This window comes from Symphalangus syndactylus, chromosome 13 (genome assembly GCF_028878055.3).
Source record: "Symphalangus syndactylus isolate Jambi chromosome 13, NHGRI_mSymSyn1-v2.1_pri, whole genome shotgun sequence".
Classification (NCBI taxonomy): Eukaryota; Metazoa; Chordata; class Mammalia; order Primates; family Hylobatidae; genus Symphalangus; species Symphalangus syndactylus.
Genome location: NC_072435.2, coordinates 57602167 through 57625733, shown reverse-complemented (window position 1 = coordinate 57625733; position 23567 = coordinate 57602167). Strand labels below are relative to the sequence as shown.

Sequence of the window (23567 nt, the reverse complement as noted above, 5' to 3'; positions counted from 1 at the left end):
CATGCTCTTTCCGTGCCTAATACAGTTGTGGCTTGTGGTCTTAGGAAGCATCTGAAGTGGGTAGCAGCTCCACAGCATTGGATGCTGGATGAATTGACTGGTGTGTTTGCTCTTTGTCCATCCACCAGTCCCTACACGCTGAGAGAGTGTCTCCCCTAATATTTTCCTAAGGAACAGATTTAAGTATGTCCTGACAGGAGACGAAGTAAAGATTTGCATGCAGCAATTCATTAAGATGGATGGCAAGGTCCAAACTGATATAACCTACCCTGCTGGATTCATGGATGTCATCAGCATTGACAAGATGGGAGAGAATTTCTGTCTCATCTGTGGCATCAACAGTTGCTCTGCCGTACATTGTATTACACTGGAGGAGGCCAAGTACAAGTTGTGCAAAGTAAGAAAAATCTTTGTGGGCACAAAAGGAATCCCTCACCTGGTTCCATGGTGCTCACACCATCCACTACCCTGATTCCCTCGTCAAGGTGAATGACACCGTTTAGATTGATTTGGAGACTGGCAAGATCACTGATTTCATCAAGTTTGACACTGGTAACCCATGTATGGTGATTGGAGATGCTAATGTGGGAAGAATTGGTGTGATCACCAACCGAAAGAAGCACCATGGATCTTTTGATGTGGTTCATGTGAAAGATGCCAATGGCAACAGCTTTTCCACTTGGCTTTGCAACATTTTTTTACTGGCAAGGGCAACAGACCATGGATTTCTCTTCCCCAAGGAAAGGGTATCTGCCTCACCATTGCTGAAGTGAGAGACAAGAGACTGATGGTGGGTGAAATGGTGGGTGAAACGGTGGGTAAAACAGAGCAATGGTGAAGTGGTCTCTGGGTAACATGCTAGATCTTTGCATGTAATTAAAAATAACATGGAATGATTAATGAAAAAAAAAAGAAAGAGCTCACCATGTACTTGAGAATACCGATCCAGAATGGATAACTCAAAATGATCAACACTTAGACATATTCTGGTCAAATAATTGAACTAGAAAGAAAAAAAATCATTTGCTTATTGCAGCAAGATGAGCAAATGACTTAGAAGAGAAAGTCAATTAAATTATTTTCAGATTTTTTTCACAGCAATATTTTATGCCAGAAAAGATGGAGAAATATATTTAAGATACTCAGGGAAATAAAATGGGGGGCAAAGATGTCATATCCAGGAAAACTGATTTTTAAGTATAAAGATTACTATTATCAATCTGCAGGAACTCAGAAAATAGTGCTTCAGTGAACCTTTCTTGAGGAATCTACAAGAAAAAAAAATCTTCAGACAACCCAAACGACTAGATAGAAAACAGAATAAGTTACTTATAGACCTTGGACTAAATGAGAGGAAAAAAGAAAGAGTATGGCTTGTAATGGCTGTGTGTTGGCTATATGTTCTGACACTGTAAATTTAGCACAGCTTTAAAAAAATAGGGGGAGACAGGAGCAGTCATATGCAAAAACATTTTTAACTGTTTTCAGTTAAAGCCTTTAAAAAATTAATCATGCCATGTTATTTTTAATTATGTACAAAGATCTAACATGTCACCCAGGGACCATTTCACTCACTGCTCTGTTTGGCCACAGTCTCTTGTCCCTCCCTTCAGCAATAGTGAGGCGGACACCTTTTCCTCGGGGAAGAGAAATCCGTGGTTTGCTGCCCTTGCCAATAACAAAAATGTTGGAAGGCTGGGTGGCAAAGCTGTTGCTGTTGGCATCTTTCATGTGAACCATGTCAAAACATCCAGGGTGCCTCTTTCTGTCGGTGATAACACCAATTCTTCCCAGGTTAGCACCCCCTTAAGATTGGAGGTGTTTGTATTAATATCATTAAACTGTTGCATCCAAGAAAATTATGAGATATTCTAACTATATTATCTTTTGTGTTTTAGAGAACTGGGGTTCCCAGCATGGCAGAAAAGAAACGTAGATGTAATTCAGAAGAGATGTTAAAAAAACTTTGATTTAAATGAGAAGTTATCAATATAACTCGAGCTATTTTATTTAAAAAAATTATGTGTATGTATGTATATGTGTGTGTATGTATATTTCTGATTCTGACTAATGAAAAGACCTAGCAATGCGCATCTCTTGTGCACAGATTTTAGTTTTAAAATACCATTTCCCACTAAAAGAAATCAGAGCTCTTGGATAAATGGCTGATTCCAGATCTGGGGTAGAAAATGTTCAAAATGGGGCCGGTCAGGGTGGCTCACACCTGTGATCCCAGCAATTTGGGAGGCTGGGGCAGGAGGATCCCTTGAGCCCAGGAGTTTGAGACCAGCCTGGGCAACACAGAGAGACCCCATCTCTACAGAAAAAAAAAAAAAAGATTAGCCAGGAGTGATGGCATATGCCTTGTAGTTCCAGCTACTCAGGAGGCTGAGGTGGGAGGATGTCTTGAGCCCAGTGGGTCGAGGCTGCGGTGAGCTATGATAACACCACTGCACTCCAGCCTGGATGACAGAGTGAGACCCTGTCTGAAAAAAAAGCAAAAACAAAAACAAAAAATGAAAGAAAGAAAGAAAGCAGATGCACAAAACAAAACAGGAACATTTTATTATACTAAATAGTGAGGAAGTTAGCAGAGACTTTAAGATCATGTCAGAAGGACTCAGGAGTTAATTTGAAAAAGATCTCTATTGCCAAATTTGGGACCATGTGAGCTAAAATAAGAGAGATATTTATAATATATCAAAACATCAAAATATGTTTAAATCCACAGATTATTATGATTTTAAAATAAAACTGGATTAGTCTCCTTCGGAGGACAATAGGAATCCAATACATGATCCTTTTTTTGAGGCGGGGTCTCACTCTGTCACCCAGGCTGAAGTGCAGTGGTGCGATCTCAGCTCATTGCAGCCTTTGCCTCATGGGCCCAAGGGATTCTCCCACTTCAGCCGCCCGAGTAGCTGGGACTATGTGCCTGCACCACCACACCTGGCTAATTTTGGTATTTTTTGTAGAGACGGGGTTTCACCATGTTGCTCAGGCTGGTCCTCTACTTCTGGGCTCAAGTGATCTGCCCACCTTGGCCTCCCAAAGTTCTCGGATTACAGGTGTGAGCCTCCATGATCTTAAAATTAGTAAATAAAGGGAAAGAGTCAAGCATTCATCCTGTCTTTCCTAGGTGATCTGGGCCAACAGCAACCAGAGGTAGAAGAGGGAGTATATTATAAAAATATTCTAACTAATGAATAAAAAAGAAATGGCAGAATTAGAATATCACATTTTAATGGATTTAGGATTTAGTGCATTAACAGCTGCTCACGTCACAAAAAGAAAAATCATCAGATTTTATTAGTTTCCTAATGAAAGAACTCACCACCACCGATAGTATTTCTAAAGGGACTGAACCTGAGTCTGATCCAGCCTCTGGATCCAGCTGCCAATTTGCAAGAAATACAGAGGAATATGTTGAATTATACCAACAGTATCAATCAGCAAAGCCAAACTGTGAAAACCTACAAGTCAAAGGCCCCAGGGTTTTCAACAGATAAATTACAGTAAAAAGAAAGGGATGGAGGGATCCTGCAAAATGAGGAGACACCTAAAATACACATCAACATTTTAAAAAATGGCAAGACTATAGTGTCTAGGGTGCATACCTAAGGATAAAACCACCCCCTTCTCCCTCAAAAAAGCAAGGAAGTGATCATTATAAAAAGCCAAGATGGTCATTTCTTTCATTCCTTTAGGGGAGTGGGAGGGGTTGACACTGGGAGAAGGAACATGGAGGGATTTTGGGGTGGGCTGCTTTAACTGTTTCTTTTTCTCTTTCCTTCCTCCCTTCCTTCCTTCCTTCCTTCCTTCCTTCCTTCCTTCCTTCCTTCCTTCCTTCCCTCCCTCCCTCTCTCCCTCCTTTCTTCCTTCCTTCCTTTCTTTCTTTCTTTCTTTCTTTCTTTCTTTCTTTCTTTCTTTCTCTCTCTCTCTCTCTTTCTTTCCTTCCCTCCCTCCCTCCCTCCCTCCTTCCTTCCTTCCTTCCTTCCTTCCTTCCTTCCTTCCTTCCTTCCTTCCTTCCTTCCTTCCTTCCTTCCTTTCTTAAAAACAGAGTTTCACTCCGTTGCCCAGGCTGGAGCGCAGTGGTGCAATCTTGGCTCACTGCAGCCTTGACTTCCTGGGCTCAAGTGATTCTCCCACCTCAGCCTCCTGGGTAGCTGGGACTACAGGCACTGGGTAATGTTTTTTTTTTTTTTTTGTAGAGACGTGGTTTCACCATATTGCCCAGGCTGGTGTCAAACTCCTGGGCTCAAGAGATCCTCCCTGCTCGGCCTCCCAAAGTGCTGGGATTATAGATGTGAGCCACCATGCCTATCTTATTTGTTTCTTGACTTTGGTAGTGGTGACTTTTAAATAATTTTTTTAAATAAAAAAGGTGAAAAAAGAGAAAGCAGTAATGATGAAATGACTAAAATACACCCATAATTTAAATTTATATACTGATTTTGTTCTATTAAGCTCCCATCTTGGGGGTTTTCTGAGGTCTAGCCAGACCCATGGCCCCAAATCAGCCATACTTAGCACCACTTACTCAGTCTTCCATGGGCTCATCTCTTTACCTCCTTCTGCCATCTAAGAACAGCCTGGTGACACAGCCAACATTCCACCTTTATCAGGTTTCCAGGGGAACAGGACTAAAAAGTTAACCCTAGGTCAAATTTGTTCGTAAAGAAAGTGAAGGAGTTTTTATCTCTTTGTGTGTTTTTTAAATCCATTACCTATACCTTCTAAGGATGAGAAGAATAGCACTTATTTGCACAACACCTTTTGAGATACTTCATGTAGAGAATAAGGTAAGTAAATAAGGTATCAAGTTCTCCTTCAGCACTGATATTTGGTATTTGAGGTAGAAGTGTATCAACTTCCTTATTTATATGAAGATGATACAAAACAGATGTTTAGTGGTATTCTCTAGGTCACACAAAGGGGTGGATGCTCCTGTAGGCCACCCAGTGAAATTTTCTTTTTTTCTTTTCCTTTTTTTTTTTTTGAGATAGGGTCTTGCTCTGTTGCCCAGGCTGGAGTGCAGTGCCGCGATCTCAGCTCACTGCAGCCTTGAACTCCCCGGATTAAGCCATCCTCCCACCTCAGCCTCTTGAGTAGCTGGGACCACAGGCATGAGCCACCATGCCTGGCTAAATTTTTTGTATTTTTTATAGAGACTAGGTCTCACCATGTTGCCCAGGCTGGTCTTGAACTCCTGGACTCAAGCCAATCTGCCTGCCTTGGCCTCACAAAGTGCTGGGATTACAGGCATGATAAAATGCCTGGCCCAGTGAAATTTCTTGCCAGTGCAATTCCACTGTTTGCTTTGTTTTCAATGCCATCTTTAGAAATGTGCTTTATTTTAAATTTTCCCTTCTGCTGCCTTTCTCCCTTGGCTTTTCGGCAAGGACCAGAGAAGGAGTACATTGTTTCTGAATTATAGTAATTAACAGTATATTCCGAATGGTGTGTTCTCTCATTTAAGTCCCCCCCCCCACCAAAACCAGAAGAGATTTTGACAGAACTAGGACATGGGAAGCAAAAAAGTCAATTAAAGCTGCTTTTTTACAAGAGCCACATAAACATTATAAAAGTGCCACATACTTGAGCCATTTTAGCAGTTTTCCATCTGGTTTTGTTGTCTCAAAAAGAAGGAAGTTTTTTCTGACATTGCTGTGAATTGTTCTAAGTGACTTTTAGATCATCACAGGGAGTTGGGTGGTCCTAAACCTCAATGCTTCACTCTGGTGCTGAAGTTCAGAGCGGCATGAACTCATTCATTTGGTTATTTTTTCTCCCTTTTGGCTTGAAAGGGAAAAGAATGTGGACTCTTTCTCAGCAGAGTGGAATAGACTGTGGATTGTCCTTCAAATACATCTTCCATGGGCACTGATCTCTTCTTGGGCAGAAACAGGCTGAACATCCAGACATTTAGGATATTATAAATCGAATCTTTCATCTTCTGCTAATACGGCTTTTGGCAATAAAGCCATTATCATGAAGTGCCATAAAAGGCATCTTTTTTTTTTCATCTGTTGCCTACTCAGCATGGGGTTTATTGCTATAAAAAAGTTTGCTAAATGCTAAACCAGGCAGGTCGCCCTGCAGTACGTGGAAAGATGGGTCTCTGATATGCCACCTGCTGTTATACAGGACAAATGACATATTTTTTGGAGGCAAGGCCCAGAAATGGCTACAGAGACTTGCTACTGTTATTTTTGACTGCTAATTGGACACTAGTTAGTTGGCTGTAATGATTATCAGTAGGTGCATCTTCTAGGAACTGCGGGTACATACTGATTACCTCTTTGGAGTCTGTTGCTGTGAAAAAGTTTAGTGCTGGATAAAATAGAAATTCATTTCTTAAGACATTTACACTCAAACTGGAGAAATAATAGTGAACAATAAGTAACAATTTGAGAACCATCAAATAGTCTATGGCCATACCACCCTGAATGTGCCCGATCTTGTCTGAGAACCATCAAATGCTAAAGCCAATCCATTAAAAAAAGGATTGATGGCTAGGCATGGTGGCTCACACCTGTAATCCCAGCACGTTGGGAGGCCAAGGAGGGAGGATCACTTGAGCCCAGGAGTTCAAGACCAGCTTGGCCAAAATGACAAAACCCTGTCTCTAAAAAAAAAAAAAAAAAAAATTAACTGGGCGTGGTGGCATGCACCTGTAGTCCTAGCTACTCAGGAAGCTGACATGGGAGGATCACTTGAGCCTGGGAGGCAGAGGTTGCAGTCAGCCAAGATCATGCCACTGCACTCCAGCCTGGGCAACACAGTGAGATCCTGTTTTTTTTTTGTTTGTTTGTTTGTTTTTAAAAAAAAGCTTGTCATTACACGGGGGCACTTTGCAAACGTTCTATAGGTAAAGGTTTGTTATTATTATTGGGGTCATGGAGGCAGGATTTTAAAATGAATTGAGGGTGGGCTGGAATCTTGCTAATGTTGAAAAGAAGGAAGACTTCATAAATGGGATTTGCACAGATGGAAGGATTTGGAGGGCAGCGTGGTGTACATTAGATAAGTTCTCGGGTCAAGATTTGGATTCTTGTATCTGCAAAGTCATTCTTCATCTGCTTTCCAGTTTCTAAAAATGTGTTGTTATTTTTTTCTCTTCTTGAAGGTTTATGGTGATATTTCTTTATTTTTTTGAGAAAATAACTTTACTATAATTTTAGTGAGATTTAGGAAGAAAGTGAAGGTAGATACATAGGTACAAACTATCATTTTAAGAGGATTTTTTTTTTTTTTTGAGAGAGAGTCTTGCTCTATCACCCAGGCTGGAATGCAGTGGTGCGATCTCAGCTCATTGCAACCTCTGTCTCCTGGGCTCAGGCAATCCTCCCACCTCAACCTCCTGAGTAGCTAGGACAACAGGAGTGCAACACCACACCTGGCTAATTTTTGTATTTTTTGTAGAGACAGGGTTTTGCCATGTTGCCCAGGCTGGTCTCGAACTCCTGGTCTCAAGCCATCCTCCCGCCTTGGACTCCCAAAGTGCTAGGATTAACAGGTGTGAACTACCATGCCTGGCAAGAGGAGATGTTATTATTTAAGAGAATTAACTTCATTTGTTTCTTCCAGCTTTGTTGAGGTATAATTGATAAATAAAAATTGTATATATTTACAGTATACAAAAAATACAGTACACAAATACAGTATACAAAAAAATACAGTATACGAATACAGTATACAAAAAAAACATGGTATTTTGCTATATATAAATAAGTATATGTACACACATTGAGAAACGATTGACACAATTAGCTAATTAACATATTCATTCTTCACTTAGTTATCATGCGATTTTTTTGTGTGGTGAAAACATTTAAGATCTATGCTCTTAGTGATTTTCAAGTATACAATCCATTACTGTTAACTATAGTCACCATTCTTACATTAACTCTCCAGGGCTTATTCATCCCGTGTAGCTGAAACTTTGTACTCTTTGACCGACATGTCCTCATACCCCTGCCCCACCCCACCCCTGGGAACCACCATTCTATCCTCTGCTTTTATGAATTCCACATGTATAAGTGGGATCACGTAGTGTTTGTCTTTCTGTGCCTGGCTTATTTCACTTGGCATAATGTCCTCCAGGTTATCCATAATGCTGCAAATGGCATGATTTCTTTCCTTTTAAAGGCTGAATAGAATGTCATTGTATGTATACACACACATACACACACACACACACCACATTTTGTTTGTCCATTTATCTTTTGAGGGACACTTAGGTTGATTCCATATCTTGGCTTTTGTGCATAATGCTGCAGTAAACATGGCAGTGTGTGATATCTCTTTGACACACGGATTTCATTTCCTTTGGATATATACCCAGTAGTAGGATTGCTGGATCATACGACAACTCTATTTTAAGTTTTTGAGGACTGTCCATCCTGTTTTCCATCATGTCTGTACTAATTTACATTCCTACCAACAGTGTGCAAGAGTTTCCTTTCTCCACTTCCTCACCAACACTCGTTATCTTTTGTCTTTTGATAGCAGCCATTCTAGCAGATGTTAAGTTGATATCTCGTTGTGCTTTTAATTTGCACTTCCCTGATAATTAGTTGTGTTGAGCATTTTTCATACACTTGTTGGCCATTGTATGTCTTCTTTTGAGAAATATCTATTCAGATCCTTTGCCCATTTTTTAATCAGTTTATTTGTTTTCTTGCTTTTGAGTTGTTTGAGTTCCTTATATAGTGTGGCTATCAACTCCTTATCAGATGTGTTGTTTGCAAATATTTTCTCCCCATTTGTAGGATGTTGCTTCACTCTTTGACTATTTCCTCTTCTGTGCAGAAGTGTTTAGTTTGATGTCATCTCGTTTGTCTATTTTTTGCTTTTGTTACCTTTGTTTTGGGGATCATATTCAGGAAATCATTGCCCACACCAATGTCAAGGATATTTCTCCCTATGTTTCTTCTAGTAGTGTTACAGTTTCAGGTCTATGTTTAAATCTTTAGTCCATTTTGAGTTGATTTTTGTAATTGTGTGAGATGAGGGTTCAGTTTTATTCTTCTGCATGTAGATATTCAGTTTTTCTAGCACCATTTGTTGAAGAGACTGCCCTTTCTCCATTATGTGTTCTTGGTATCTTTGTCAAAAATCAATTGACCATAAATGTGTAGGTTTATTTCTAGGCTCTCTATTCTGTTCCTGTGTGTCTGTGTGTCTGTTTTTATGCCAGTACCATGCTGTTTTAATTACTGTAGCTTTGTAGTATATTTTGAAGTCAGGTAGTGTTCTTGCTCTAGCTCTGTTCTTTTTACCTCAAGATTGCTTTGCCTATTTGGGGTCTTTTGCAGTTCTATATGAATTTTAATATTTTTTTCTCTTTGAAAATTGCCAATGGAATTTTGATAGGAATTGCACTGAATCTGTAGACAGCTTTGGTATTATGGACATTGTAATAATACTAATTGTTCCCATTATTGAACATAGGATATCTTTTCACTTGCTTGTTTCCTCTTCAATTTCTTTAATCAATGTTTTATCATTTTCAGTGTACAGATGTTTCACCTCCCTGGTTAAACTTATTCTTAAGAATCTTATGATTTTCGGCCAGGCACAGTGGCTCACGCTTGTAATCCTAGCACTTTGGGAGACTGAGGCAGTGGATCACCTGAGGTCAGAAGTCTGACACCAGCCTGGCCAACATGGTGAAACCCCGTCTCTACTAAAAATAAAAAAATTAGCCAGGCATGGTGGCTTATGCCTGTAATCTCAGCTACTGAGGAGGCTGAGGCAGGAGAATTGCTTGAACTGGGGAGGCAGAGGTTTTGGTGAGCCGAGATTGCGCCACTGCACTCCAGCCTGGGTGACAGAGCAAGACTCCGTCTCAAAAAAAAAAAAAAAAGAATCTTATGCTTTTATTGCTATTATAAATGGGATCGTTTTCTTGGCTTCTTTTTGGATAGTTTGTTGTTAGTGTATAAAAATACTACTGATTGTTCTGTGTTTATTTTGTATCCCACAACCTCACTGAATTCATTTATTAGTCCTAAACATGTTTTGGTGGAGTCTTTAGAATTTTCTGCATGCAACCTCTTCAAACAGAGCCAATTTTTCTTCTTCCTTTCTTATTTGAATGCCTTTATTAAATTGAATTGGCATCCTTGTCTTATTCCAGATCTTAGAAGAAAACCTTTTAGTTTTTTGCCATCGAGTATGTTGTTAGCTGTGGGCTTGGCACATATGGCTTTTATCATGTTGAGGTATATTCCTCCTTCACCTAATCTGTTAAGAGTTTTTAATTATGAAATGATGTTGAATTTTGCCAAATGCTTTTTCTGCATCTTTTGAGATAATCATGTGATTTTATCCTTTATTCTGTTAATGTGTATATTACATTTATTGATTTGCATATGTTCTTCTACTTGACCAAGTCTGCTGTTGAAACTCTATATGAAATTTTTCAGTTCAGTCATGTGTTCTTTAGGCCCAGAATTTCTTACTGGTTCTTTTTGATGGCTTCTATTCTATTTGTTAAGCTTCTAAGTCTATTTTTCTTATTTTGTTTAGTTGTCTATCTGTATTTTCTGCAGCTTACTGAGTTTAAGTGATTATTTTGAATTGTTTATCAGGCAGTTCATAGATCTCCATTTTTTTTTTTTTTTGAGATGGAGTCTCGCTCTGTTGCCCAGGCTGGAGTGCAGTGGCTTGATCTTGGCTCACTGCAAGCTTTGGTTCGCAGGTTCACGCCATTCTCCTGCCTCAGCTTCCCAAGTAGCTGGGACTACAGGCGCCCGCCACCACGCCTGGCTAATTATTTTTTGTATTTTTAGTAGAGACGGGGTTTCACCGTGTTAGCCAGGATGGTCTCGATTTCCTGACCTCGTGATCCACCTGCCTCGGCCTCCCAAAGTGCTGGGATTACAGGCGTAAGCCACTGTGCCAGGCCTAGATCTCCATTTTTTAAGGATTGGTTACTGGTGCTTTATGTTATTCCTTTGGTGGTATTATGTTTCCCTGATTACTCGTGCTCCTTGTGGCCTTGTGTTGGTGTCTGTGCATTTGAAGAAGTAGGCACCTCTTTCAGTCTTTATAGACTGGTACATCCAGACAATGGAATATTATTTGGCACTAAAAAGAAATGAGCTACCAAGCCACGAGTAGACCTGGAGGAAGCTTAAATGCATATTACTAAGTAAAATAAGCCAATCTGAAAAGGCTACATACTACATGATTCCAACTACATGACATTTTGAAAAGGGAAAAACTATGGAGACAGTAAACAAGTCAGTGGTTTCCAGGGGTTAGTAAGGACAGAAAGATGAATAGGCAGAGCACAGAGGATTTTTAGGGCAATGAAACTATTTAGTATAATACTACAATTGTGGATGTATGTCATTACACATTTGCCCAAACTTACAGAATGTATAAGATCAACAATGAACCCTAATGTAAACATGGACTCTCGGCAACAATACTGTTTCAATGTGGGTTTGTCAGTTATAGCAAATGTACCACACTGGTAGGAGATGTTGACAATAGGGGAGGCTATGCGTGTGTGGGGGTAGAGGGTATATAGGAAATCTCTGTACCTTCCTCTCAATTTTGCTATGAATATAAAACTGTTCTAAAAAATAAACTTTATTTTTAAAAATTATGTAATTTTGCTTGAATGTAATATTCAAAATACAACAAAATGAAATGGTAGAAATTATTGAACTTCAGGTAAATGTTTCTTGATTACAAGAGATAGTAGTTTAATTAGATTCCTCTAATCTAAGAAAAAGATGGTGGCCCAATTTCCTTTCTCCAAATGCCAAATTGTATTTTCCTGTGTGGGAAGAGGATTTTGTCTCACTTAGAGTCACTCAGCAGTTCTACACTCAAAATCTAGAGGAAGTGAAAAGAAGGATTGGTTATTTCCATTTCTGACAATATGATAGACTAGATATCCCAAAACCTTTTTTTCACAAAGTGACCATCTAAGGTTGCCTGGTAATTTCCCACCACCTGGAGTCTTGAGTTTTACCTGCGGGGTGCAAGGGCCTTGGCTTGTGAAAGTTGAGAGGTTTGAACGGTGTTGATCTAGAGACACATCTGTGCGGTTAAAAGAGATGATCCAGTAAGGAAACATGGTTTTTTCAGCTTGGACCCTGGGCAGAATTAGAAAAAGAAACTTCCCCTGATAATTTAGAATTCAGATCAGCCTTCATAAGATGTGACATTCTAATTTATGGCACTGGCACAGTCCATAACACTTAAGCCAAGAAATTAATGTAAAGTGGTCCTGGATTGGGAATATCTTCAGGTACCTGAAAGAAGCAAATGCAGATCTTTTCTGGAGGAATGCACTCCCAAGCCAGGCCTCATGAAATCCCCACAGAAAAGTCCTGATGAACATAAGCTGATATTGAAAAATCAAGAAAAACACAAGCAACCATGCCATCAGAAATGAAAATTAGCAGAAACAACAAAGAGCAGAAATTAGTTCCCCAAAGACTTCAGATACTATAAATTTTAAGACATAGAATATAAAATAAATGTGCTTTCATGTCAAAAGAAATAAAAGGAAACAGAATTGTAAACTTAGAAAAAAGATCAGGTTGTTTTGAAAAATATTCAAATAGAACTTCTAAAACTGAAAAAAAAAAACACATTGACATAAGAACCTCATGGTTAAACAGCAGATTAGACATAGCTGAAGAGAAAACTAGCAAACAGGAAAGCAGAGCTCAGCTATCCAGAATCCAGTATAGAGAAACAAGGAGATAGGAAATATGAAGGACAGGCTAAAGGACATAAAGGATAGGGTAAGAATGCCTAATATACATTTCATTGGAATTCTAGAAAAAGAGAATAAATAGAATGAAAAAGAAGCAGTATCCCAAAGAAAAAGGGCAGAGCTATATACTAGAATTTTCCAGAACTCATGAAAAAAATGAAACTTCACATTCAGGAATCATAATGAATCCCAAGTAGGATAGAGAACAGGACAAAACAAAATAAAACTCCACTTGAGATCCTTCATGATGAAATAACAGATAATTCAATATGAAGAGATCTTTAAAATCTTAAAAATATCCAGGGAGTAAGGCAGATTGCATAAAAACAACAGAATTTAGATGGACAGCTGACTTCTCAATAGCAATAATGGAAGCCAATGGTGCTATTAAGAAGACCAATACATTCAGCTTTTTCTGTGTATGTGACCTGTTTTTCTTAGAATTTTCTTTTAATCCTTGGAGTTCTGAAATTTTATATAGATGAACCTTGGAGTAAGGATTGTTTCATTAATTGTGCTGGTCTCTCAGGGAGACATTTTGACTTGGCAACTCATTGTCTTTAGTTTTGGAATTTGTTCTTGCATTGTTTTTTTGATAGTTTCCAACCCTAGTTGATCTAATTCTTTTAAAATTTCTCTCCTATTTTCTTTCTTTTAATTTCTTTCCTCCCTTCCTTCATTTTTCTGTAAGTATATCAAGCTTCTTTGATTTAAACTTCCAGATTTTGGGATAGATTGAATTTTTTATTTTAATCATTATATTTTAAATTTCCAAGAGTTCAGTTTTTGCTTCATGTATTTTGAAGCTTTATTGTTAGTTCCATACATATTTTGGATTGCTACATTTTCTTGGTAAATTGATCCTTTAATCATTAAGTAATGTCTCTCTGGGCAGGGGTTGCAGTGAGCCAAGATTGGACCACTACACTCCAGCCTAGGTGACACAGAGAAATTGTCTCAAAAAAAAAAAAAAAAAAAAAAGTAATGCCTTTCTGTTTTTAGGACCAAATTTTTGGCCTAATATCTACTTTGTCTAATTTTGATATAGTTACTTGAGCTTTCTTTTGATTAGTATTATCATGGTATATTGTTTTCCATCCTTTTACTTTTAACTTACCTATGCTATTATATTTAAAGTAAGTTTCTTGTAAACAGCATATAGTTCGACCACTCTTATCTATTCTGCAATATCTTTTAATTGGTGTATCTAAACTGTTTACATTTAATCAATTATAAATACATGTTAACTGGCCCACCATTTAATTTTTTTTCTGTTCATTCCCTCTGTTTTTATTTCCTCTGTTTACCTCTTCCTGCCTTCTTTTGGGCTTTTAAAACACTTTTAAATTTTTTATTTGAACATTTTATTAAATTAATTATAGTTTTACATGAAGGTGTAACAAATAATTTGAAGAGATCTCTTGTACAGTTTTCTCAGTTTTCCTCAGTGATAACATTTTGGAAAACTATAATATAACATCACAGCCAGGAATTCAACATTGGTACAATCTACTAATCTTATTCAGATTTTCCCAGTTTTACTTGTGTTTATTTGTGCGCATTCAGTTCTACACAATTTAATCACCTGTATATGTTTGTGTTCCCATCACCCTCTCAAGATTCTGAACAGTTCCAACACCACAAAGAGCCTGAGAAGCTCTTGTGCTTTCTTTTTAAAACTATACCCACCTCCTTCTGGCTTCCTCATTCTGAACTGCTGGCGACCATTAATCTTTCATTCCTTTCCTAAAATTTTCTCATTTCAAAAATGTTGGTCAGGTATGGTAGTTTACACCTGTAATCTCAGCATTTTAGGAGGCCAAGGCAAGAGCATCCGTTGAGGCCAAGGAGCTCAAGATCAGCCTGGGCAACATAGTGAGACCTTGTCTCTACTGGGCATAATGGTGTGCACCTGTAGTCTCAACTACTTGGGAGGTTGAGGCTGGAGGATCACTTGAGCCCAGGAGTACAAGGTTGCAGTGAGCTATGATCATGCCACTGCACCTTAGCCTGGGTAACAGAGTGAAACCCTGTCTCTAAAATAAGTAAGGAAATAAATAAATAAATAAACAAACAAATAAAAATGTTATATAAGTGAAATAATATATTTTGTAATCTTTTGGGATAGGCTTTTTGCACTCAGCATAATTTCTGAAGATTCATTTAAGTTGTTTGTATCAATAGCTTGTTTCTTTTTATTGCTGGGTAATATTTTATGGTAGATACGGACCACAGATTGCTTACCCCTTGCACTGGTTTAAATGTGTCCCCCAGAGTTCACATGTTGGAAACTCGATCTCCAATGTGGTGTTGTTGGGAGGTGAGGCCTAATGAAAGATGTTTCAGTCATGGGGACACCACCCTCATGAACGCATTAATGCTTTTATCGAGGGAGTGGGTTTCTCATAAAAGTACAAGTTTTGCTCCCTCTTCCTCTCTCTCTCTTTGCCTTTCTGCCATGAGATGATGCAGCAAAAAGGCCTTCACCAGATCGCCAGATGCTGGCCCCTTGATCTTGGACTTCTCAGTCTCCAGAATTGTGAGAAACATTTCTGTTCATTATAAATTACCTGATCTCAAGTCTTCTGTAATAGTAGTACAAAATGGACTAAGATATCCATTCACCTATTTAAGAACATCTAGGCTGATTCCAGTTTTTGGCTATTAAAAATAAAATTGCTACAAATATTGGTGTAATATCTAAAGGTTTTAAATATTCCATTTTAATGTATCTATTTTGTTTTTGATATCTATTTGTCAGTATGGTTTCATTGCTCCAGGGATTACAATAAACATACTTAACTTTTCCATCTATTTAGAATCAATATTTTACTCTGCCAGAAGCAATGTAGAAGAAACCTAACCACCATATAGGTCCTACTATTACTTTCCTTGTCCTCGCCCTTTATGTTATAGTTATTTTCAAATATCAAACTTTTACCTACCTAGTTGGATTCAGGCTGCATGTTCCAACCAGATGTAAAGGTTATAGGTCAGTGTGAATTGGATTTTCAAAGTCTTTGCAGTGCTATCAGATCTGTCCCAGATGTGCTCCACCAATTGTCAATCTCAGATCTGGGCTGTGCTTTATTCTGTTGTTCAGTTCACAAAGTCTATGGTGAGAGGTTTGGGATTAGATCCATGCATGTGCAGCTCAGGAGCTTGCCCAGGAGTTCATAAATGATGTTATGGGTGGTCTTCTCCAACTCCTATTTCTTCACCATCTCTCAGGTACTTTTATGTTCTCTAGGTGCTCCATATTCAGTTCTCAGGTCAGAAAGCGGAGGCTTTATTTATCATGCTCTGCCATGCACTTCCCATGGCCAAGAAGTGGGAGAGGAGAGAGAAAGAGCGACAGAGGGGAAGAGAGAAGGAGAGAGGGAAGGAAGAGCAAGTAGACACAAGATTTGTCCCTTCTTGTTGGGACATCCCCTGATTAGAGAGGAAATTTCCTCTCCTTCAGAATTTTAGGCACCTGTGGGTAGCTCTGGGCTGAGCTGTGAGGGAATGAATGACAAAAATTTGATGATGGGGTGTGGGCAATATTTCTGCTACTTAACTCGGAGTGTTGGCAGATGCCTTTCCTGCTCCTCAAGCCAGAACGAGGGGGTGTGTCCTGAAGCTCTCTGTCTGCTCCATGTCCATTCCAGGCTCCAGCTATGTCTCATCCAGTCTGGGGGATACTGGAGGGAAAAAAAAAAAAGTTTGATGGTACTTCAAATTATGTTATTTTTCTTCAACTTATTGTGTTCCCTTTGGAATCCTCAAAGAACTAATCCATGCGTGCTGTGTATATTTTATAGCTCGGTTCAGTGGGAGAGACAGGCTAGAGTGTTCTTTCTCCATCTCAAGAGTAAAACTGGAACTCTTTCATCCACTTTTTCTTTCTTTCTTTCTCTCTCTCTTTTTTTTTTAAAGATAGGGTCTTCCTCTGTCACCCAGGCTAGAGTACAGTGGTGCGATCATAGCTCATTGCAGTCTCCAACTCCTGGACTCAAGCCTAGGAGGCCCACCCTAATTGTAGTTCAGCCTAATAGTAGATTTTCCTTCTGCATCTACTTCTACCATGTTTCCATCCTCCAGCCTCAGCCTCCTGAGTAGCTGGGACTACAGGCGCATGTCACCCCACCCAACTAATTTCTAAAGAGATGGGGTCTTGTTAGTTGCCCAGGCTGGTCTTAAACTCTGGTACTCAAGAGGTCCTTGACCTCCCAAAGCACTGGGATTACAGGCATGAACCACCGCATCTGGCCCACACTTGACACATCTATCTACATGTGTATGTATTTCTTTTCGGTTCTCTTCATCTTCATGAACTTACACGTTTGTTTAGAGTTCCTTACAGTTGTAGCATGGTTTTAAGAGGGAGAGAGAGAGGGGAGGTGACCACATGGTCAATCCTCCAGTTTTCCTTCATAAAGTCTAATAAAATTGTGTCTTAAGAAAATTTCGACTATTTTCTTGGTTATTATGATGGTTGTGTTTTTAGTATCACTTCAAGCTTTAAGGCTTTTTGTTTGTTTTTTTAATAAACAAGGGTATCTATTTTTAAAAGTGGAAGAAGTTTAGAGGAATAATTTGAAATCTGGTATTTTGTTTTTCCATCTTGATTAGAAATAGCGTTTTTCCAATTTTAGAATGAATGAATATATACATAATATATAAGTGATAGTAATATATGATAATATATAATGAATATATGTAATATACATATATATATCTTTAGATATATATAGAGAGAATCTGAATATCTTCTTTACCAGTTTACATAAACCCTAAGTATTCATGCTTTAATAATAATAAACTGGTAAAAAAGACATCCAGATTGTTTTCCTCCCTTTATGTTAACCAAACCAAAAGTATTTTAATTTGTTTCTACTATGATAATGGAAATGCTTTACCTCTGTATATTGTTCTATATTGCCTCAATGTTACTTCTTTAATTAGATGATAATTGTAGGTTTTCCTTCTTATGTATCAATATCTACCATGTTTCCCTTTAATAATAATGATAATAATAATAATTATTATTATTTTGAGACAGAGTCTTGCTCTGTCACCCAGACTGAAGTGTAGTGGCATGGTCTCAGCTCACTGCAACCTGTGCCTCCCGGATTCAAGCGATTCTGGTGCCTCAACCTCCTGAGTGGCTGGGACTACAGGCGCCTGCCACCACGTCTGGATAATTTTTGTATTTTTAGTAGAGACAGGGTTTTACCACATTGGCCAGGCTGGTCTCGAACTCCTGACCTGAAGTAATCTGCCTGCTTCAGCCTCCCAAAATGCTGGGAATACAGATGTGAGCCACTACGCCCGGTCTTTAATTATGATTATTTTTATTTCACTTGCTTTGAGGTTTTCACTGCCCCTCATGATTAGTTATCTAATATCATTTTGCAAAGCATCTAGAAGGATGGAATCTTTGCTGTATTAAAATATCTCATGTAGTTTTTTGACATGCCATCAGCTGAAAATAGTTGGGTATTAAATATTTTCATCTTTCCTTGTTCCTTTTGTTGTAAGATTGTTATAAGCATAGACCTTTAGCTTGATGCCTTCATGGGATAAAGGGGAAACTGGAGCTTGGAACTTGATTTCATCCACAGGTACACTGCTTTAAACTTTCACTTTTTATTAACAAAGCTAATGTGAAAGCAAAGTGTTTTCTGTTGCCAATTTAACTTCTTTAATTAAAAATGAAAGTTATAAGGTAGTAGTGCCATGGGTGAAGTTCTAATATCATCAGAATGGGGAAAATGGGTTTAAAATTAAAACTGTTGGCTTGGTGGTGACTCTACAGTATAGCATCAGAAGTTTTGACACTTTATTTAATGGAAAATGGATACCAGGGTCTTAAGCTCATCTAATATTGCCTTTTAAAAAATTATAAAACTATAAGAGGCATGACTATGAGAAAAGCACTGATGAAAGCTTAGGGCGCCCTGGGAAGATGGGAGTTAGAAAGATTAAAGCATGAGTCCTGAGTTTTAAACTCTAAAAGAATGTGCATTCTTGTTCTTAAACGAGGTCAGGCAAAGTAGTATTCCTCTTACTGTCACCAACCACACACAGGTGGCAAGTGTCTGAAACTAACATCACGCTAGAATGTGCTGAGCCCTATTATAACAAAATTCTGGAGAGAACCCCTGACTCTTTGTGCCAATGGGATGGCTTTAGGAATTAATTATTTTTCTGCCTAAAAAGCAAAGTACTCAGGAAAAGTGGGGTTTTTTGGAGAGTCTTAAGAATCCCCCTAATTTCCAATTATATCAGAAATGATCTTTTCAAACGTAGTTCCCCATTCATGAAGATCTCTACCTATACTTACTGGAATTAGTGTATCTGTCATGCTTGTGCAGTCTCGCTAGTAGAATTTCTAACATTTTGCAGAATTATGTTCTTTTTCCCCAGAAGAAGTCAAATGCCATACCAGACATATCATTTTACAAAATATTAATAGATTTTTCCAATATCAATATTATACACAGAGGTATTTCAGGCATACAAAAACGTTACATCTACAAAGACTTTAACATAAAAATATCCTTGGCTTGGGACTCACGGTAAAAGTGTAATAGCAAAACTAAATTAATTTCACGGTAATTTATCATCCCTAAAATTTAAAGTGGGAGGAGGTGAAGGGTCTTTGCATCGTGTGCCTTCTCCATGTCTTCCAACAAAACGAAAGGCTAAGATTTAGTAAAAGTAAACTAAAATGTGGTCTATCTGTGTAAACTTAGCATGCATTTATTTGCTTTTTTCCCCCTAAGCCCACAGGTCGGTCCTTCTTGACATATTTGGCCAAGCTTACAGACGTTGAGCTCCAACAGCACTGACACTTTCAGAAGATTGGGTTTTTAGATGAAGCAACTGTGGCTGACAGTGAGGACCTTTCCAAAGCACCAGCCACCAGCTGGCACGGCTGCCCAGGGCAAGCGGGACCCTCCATAACCCGCTGGCCTGCAGTTCCCAGAAAGCTGGAGGCGTCCCCATTCCCTCCCAAATCAGTCCCCTTTGCTCAGTCTGCCGTGTGACAGGGAAGGGGCTGTGGGGCCCCATTTGTCCCGGCCATCACAGAACAGAGTAGGACTGCAGAGAAACAGGAAACAGATTGCAACTCTCGCATGGGTTTCTGACTTCGTATCAGCCCGTCCAAGATTCCCCTCATATTTCACTATATTATTTCATAGACTGACCTGGCAGGGAATTTTTCCTCTTTCTTTACCCTACCTTCCAGGAACGGCTGGAAAATCATCTTCAATCATTTCACCTGGAAGTCTCCCAAGAGGACATGAATATCCTGTTAAGACATCCTTTTATGTTTTCAGTAGCTTTGCAGATTTGTCTTTGGTGTGTTTTTGCAGTATTGTGCTTTTCCTTCATTTTTTCCCCTGTGATTCATTAGTCTTTCTCCTGTTGTAGAGGGTTATAATTATATCCAAATTAATAGTCAAGAAAGCATTCACATTTAGGATAGCGGTTTTTCTACAGGAAATTAGGTTAGCTGCTTTCTTTCCCAGCAAAACCTCATTTTGTTGGGTTTTTAATTTTTTTCCCCGATTTCTGAAATAGCTTTATTGTTTTCATCTGTTTATATATGGAAATACATACTCTTTGGAACATCTTATGAAAATTCTGAAACATTTAAAGAGGTTAAGAAAGACTACCCATAACTTCACTTCGCGGAGACAATTTCTTTTCTCATTTGAGCTAAATCATTCTGGTCCTCTTTAGGTAGCCAGAAATATAACTATCTATATGTGTGTAGATAGTTATACCCTCTTTTTAGAATACTCAGAGTTATACCCTCTTCTTAGAATATTCAGAGCTATACCCTCTTCTTAGAATACTCAGAACTCCTTCAACTAATACCATCCTAACTTAGCCCAACTTTAACTTTAGGACCACAAACCACAAGTGGGCCTGTAGCACGGCTCAGCGACACAAATCCACCTCTCCAGTTGGCTCACTCTGCCACTCTCCAAAACTGCTGTTTCATGCCTTCTCCTTCAATCATCAACACCCTTTCCTTTCCTTTCCTCATGTTTCAGTAGATGACCTTGTCTGTTTCACTGAGAAACAAGAAGCAGTTAAATGAGAACTGTCTCATCATCCAGCCATCAAATCAAAAACACCAGCCTCCCTGCCTCTGTCCTCACCCTGGCTCTCCTGGGGCTGTAAGCAGCCCCTACTCACCCACTGTGCCCCATCTGTCCTCCCGCTCAGTGGCTCCTCTCTTCATTCTCCCACTCATCGCTTTTTCTCTCAACTCCTTGCTTCCCAGCAGCATAAAAGCATGTTATACTCTCTCTCTTCTCAAAAGCACATCTTGGCAGGGTGCAGTGGCTCACGCCTATAATCCCAGCACTTTGAGAGGCCGAGGTGGGCGGATCACTTGAGGTCAGGAGTTCGAGATCAGCCTGGTCAACATGGAGAAACCTCGTCTCTATTAAAAATACAAAAATTAGTGGGGAGTGGTGGTGCATGCCTGTAATCCCAGCTACTTGGGAGGCCAAAGCAGGAGAATTGCTTGAATCTGGGAGGTAGAGGTTGCAGCGAGCTAAGATCATGCCACTGCACTCCAGCCTGGGTGACAGGGTGAGACTCCATCTCAAAAAAAAAAAAAAAAAAAGCACTTCTTGTATCATGTCTGCCTCATCTATAACCATGTTTCCCTGCTCCCCTTTATGGCAAAATTTCTCAAGAGTTAGATAGACTTACATTTCTACTCTGTATTGACTCTATTTTCTCATTTTCTAGATTCTTCTTGCTCTAGCATTTGGGGGCATTGATCCTGGAGAGACTGCCCCTTCCAGCACTAGCTAATTCCTAGAGATAGCCAAGGACTCCCCTGCAAGCATGCCTTTAACATATAAACCAACTAATCCAGAGCCCAACCCACAACCATCTCCTTTATCAAATTCTCACACACCAAGCCAATATTCCCCATGTACTAAGTCACCCCAGGACCAGGTACAGGACAACCAGAGGTCTTTCCTATAGCCCAGAAACAGCTGGAATTATTCAGACCATCCAATCCTAGGCATACTCAGTGTCTCTACCTTGACTCGCTCAGGACTGGAGACAGACAGTGGTCTCAGGGATGGGGGCCACCCCCAGTACAGTAGTAGGAAGCTTATTCTTCTGTACATGGTGAAGCTGTTTCCTCTCCCATCACAACACCCTGCTGGGGTCAGTGTCCTCATCCAGGTCCCTCTGATGATGGTGTCTGCCATTGTTCTCTCTTTAAGCAGAGTGTTTCAGCTTTAGTATGGTCATTCTTCATTTGATCTGTTTACAATATATTGCTAATCAATATAGATTAGAAACAGGAAAAATTTTTCTTTTGGAATTTCAAGTCAAAATTTATTTATTTACTTTGAGATGGAGTCTTGCTCTGTCACCGAGGCTGGAGTGCAGTGGTGTGATCTCTGCCTCCCGGATTCAAGTGATTCTCCTGCCTCAGCCTTCTGAGTAACTGGGACTATAGGCATGCACCATCACGCCTGGCTAATTTTTATATTTTTAGTAGAGATGGGGTTTCACCATGTTGGCCAGGCTGGTCTCGAACTCCAGACCTCAAGTGATCCGGCTGCCTTGGCCTCCCAAAGTGCTGGGATTATAGGCTGAGCCACCACACCCAGCATTCACATAGTTCTTTAGGCCTTTCCTATATCAGCACATGCTAAACAGCATGGAAGGAGGAAGTCCGGCCTTGTGTTGCTGGCTTATATCTGAGACAGATGTTGTGCAAATAACTGTTAGCAATTCAGGTTTGATTTCATTGTCGAAGTGATTTGGGGTCTAAAAGTTTGGCATCATGGGATATTTTGGAATCCAGGAAGCGGGAAGTGTGTATTAGGCACATTTCTTTTTTCTTTTTTCTTTTTTTTTTTTTTTGGAGACGGAGTCTCGCCCTGTCACCCAGGCTGGAGTGCAGTGGTAAAATCATGGCTCACTGCAATCTCCGCCTCCCGGGTTCAAGCGATTCTCCTGCCTCAGCCTCCCGAATAGCTCAGATTACAGGCATGCGCCACCATGCCTGGCTAATTTTTTTTGTATTTTTAGTAGAGATGGGGTTTCACCATGTTGGCCAGGCTGGTCTCGAACTCCTGGGCTCAAGTGATCTGCCCACCTCGGCCTCCCAAAGTGCTGGGACTACAGGCATGAGTACCACATTTCTATCTCTGCTTTGTGGTGGCTGCTCCGTCAGATTAGTTAGGCTTCTTGGAAATAAAAGATTTGGGTGCATGGAATTATATAGAGAGGCTAATGAGGGTAGAAGGACAATGTACAGCATTTTAAAGACTTAAAAAGGAAGAGAAACTGAATTTTAAACTTGAGTTAGCAATATTATAAGCAAATTGGTTTTCTTTTTTAAAGAAACCTATAGTAGATTTTATTTAAAACTGAATATTTAACGGTTTATTGGGTAAGCCTAAAGGCTTGAAATTACATGTCTATGAATTTAGGCCTTGCGTTTTTGACACCTTGGATCCTATTGTCCTTCCTTTGCTATTTTTTAACTTACTGCAACAGATGAGGGGCTCTTAAACCATCTGTTAACCTTTCTTTCTCCTTTTTTTAACCGTGTAGAGTTGCTCAAGGCAAGGAGACCCAGTGCCAGCAAGACTGAAACAAAAAAGCAAAAGAGGTGAGCATGGAAGAGATCATTGGGTTTGACATTTCAAGGCTTGGGCCTATTAATTTTTTATGCCCTGCTACTTGTATATCGTTAATAAAAATCTGACGAAAAACTTTTTAGGATGTATTTGTTGCTTTGGCTTTGATCTTAATGTTTGCAAACTAATACATTAAT

General features: G+C 39.3%; 1 pseudogene; it reads left to right on the top strand.

Annotated features, from left to right (window-relative positions):
* Window positions 1–207: 207 nt before the first annotated feature.
* Window positions 208–838, top strand: LOC129460226 (small ribosomal subunit protein eS4-like; annotated as a pseudogene).
* The last annotated feature ends 22729 nt before the right edge of the window (window positions 839–23567 follow it).